This window comes from Amphiura filiformis, chromosome 13, assembly GCF_039555335.1.
Source record: "Amphiura filiformis chromosome 13, Afil_fr2py, whole genome shotgun sequence".
Lineage (NCBI taxonomy): Eukaryota > Metazoa > Echinodermata > Ophiuroidea > Amphilepidida > Amphiuridae > Amphiura > Amphiura filiformis.
Window position 1 is genome coordinate 2,341,056 of NC_092640.1, and position 2,568 is coordinate 2,343,623.

Here is a 2,568-nt window from a genome sequence, read left to right on the forward strand (position 1 = left end):
ACTTACAATGCCTTTCAATTTTACTTCAATGTATTGCTTGAAAATGATTGATATAAACTGTTTTATTACCGATGATTTGAGCTCAAAAAGTGTAAATAATTGTAAAATTGAAGGTGAAGCTTAAAAGTGAAGGATAAGTAGGAATATAGTAATCTCATGGAGTATTTCTGAAAACATCACAAATCAAGTAAGAAAACATTAGTGCCAACTGTCAAATAATGAAATGTACCTTCGTTTTACAGTGAGTGTCCGTACGGACAGATATATACAAAAAGATCATTGACTAAAATATCAAATGTATCCTCGTTAAGGGCTGGGGTATGAACGTTTGGACAGTATTTATTTTGGGACCTTAGAGCACATCAGACATATCGAATCGCATTCTGAATACGAAGAATGTCCTTCTGATATCAAATAATTTTGATTTTTGAATTCGCAATTTAATACACATTTTATGGCAAATCATTAAAATTGATATTTTTGATATTTAACAGTACTCGAAGTAAACATTATAAATCTGATGATTTATACTTAAAGTGTATGTATGTGGGATGAAAAACCAACGATCAATAGAAAATTTAGACATATCGTATAGAAGAAATGAATTTATAAAAAAAAACAAAAAAAAAAATTAGGTCTTTTTGGGAAAAAATCCATATCTTCAATATGAAAGGTCAAAATATTCAATTGACCGTCGGCTTTTCCTTCCAGCTACATACACTTTAAGAATATATCATTAGATTTATATAATTTACTTCGAGGACTGTTATATATCAAAAATTTGAAAAATATCAAATTTTTATAATTTGTCATAAAATTGGTATTATATTGTGATATTCAAAAAATGAAAATTATTTGATATCAGAAAGACATGCGCCGTATTCAGAATGCAATTCGATAGGTCTGAGGTGCTCTCATGTCCCACAAAAAATACTGTCGAAACGCAATAAACGCTCATTTTAGATCCCTTAAGTGATGTCGGTAATTGTTATTTGCATGTATTATATTTATGTAAGCACACCTATATTTATTGTTTTCTAAAAAATAATAGAATGTAAAATCATCAAACAGAATATCTAGAACTAGATATTCTGATTAGCAAAGCAAAGGGGATGGCACTCACTCACACATGTGGGACAAGAAAGGGGGTTCTTCTAGAAACTGCGCAAGTACACCACGTTACGCGTTTAGAAGTTTCAAAACACTGGGTTATAAAGAAATGATAGTTGCTTAGAAGAAATTAGTTTGTGTACGGTCGCTGATAGTAACTTAATTAGGATATTGATAACAATATTAAACGGGATATTCCAGTTGAAATCTATACACCAGATATCAAAGACATGACCCATACTGCAGTTACTGTCCGTTTTCCTATACACAATACACAGTGCTCTCACCATTGACGCGTGACCCCTACAAATGATGTATGTTGGGAGAATGGACACTTGCCTAGTTAACATCACTGTGTGAAAAATAACCAGCCAATATTTTATTTATTCTCCAAAACTTCTAGCAAATATATTTCTCTAACATGACCTAAAATTACAGCTAGGTTAGATGTTCAGAAATGGTCGCACTTTTGTAAAATATGAGTGAGGGCAAGGCATAGCTAGCCAACTCCCCGTGTTATTTGAATGGAGATTTGACCGAAAATATTGGTATCGGACCGCTCACTTCTGAAGAATACAACAAAAAAACCGGTAAAAGCTACATTTAAATTATTCTAAATAGGTTCTAGAAAATAAAGTTTTGTAACATGTCCTAAATTTTTAGCTAATTTAGGTGTTTGGAGAGGGTCGTACTTTTGTGTTTTAGGAAGGACATGTGAACGACAGATAACACCAAAAATATGAAGAAATTATTTCTAAACCGTGTTAAGTCAAAAATCATTATGTTGCTCATTTTCAAGAATGCTGGTTTACAAAAAGCACGACATTGTCTGATTTCGTGAACAAAGCCACACATAACATTGTTTCCTTTCGTTTCCTTTATAATCGGTTACCCAACTGAAGCTATGAATACCAGCTTTATTGCGATATCGCACATGAAAACAGTCACTTGTGCACAACCAGAGAAGATTCGATTTAATCAGTTGAGCTGTTTCAATGAGTGTTATCTTGGTTTAATAGCTTTTAATGGGGTTAAGTCCTGCAAAGGTCGAGATGAATTCTACTGTAGACATGACTGCATCATGCTTAATCTCCTATACAGGGTGTATATTTCAAATGGAGGCACCCATTCAGGCAATCCCATTTTAAAAGTTTCACACACCCTGTGTAGAAGATTAAGGTCATGTCTTTCACATTGTGTGTATGGATTTCAACTAGAATAGCCTGATCACATATGTAAATACTTGAGTGCCTATCCCTTGGAAGAAAAGTAGTGAAGTTTGAGTTTGGTATCGTACACTTGTCTAAATAGTAGATAATTATATTGTATGTGTGTGTATTATGTAATGTATAATTATTAGATACAGCAAAAATTACGTCTATGTAAAGAGAAATTGGAATGATGGACATACATTGACTGTATGAAATTGGGTGTGATTTGAAAGGCTGTACTGTACAT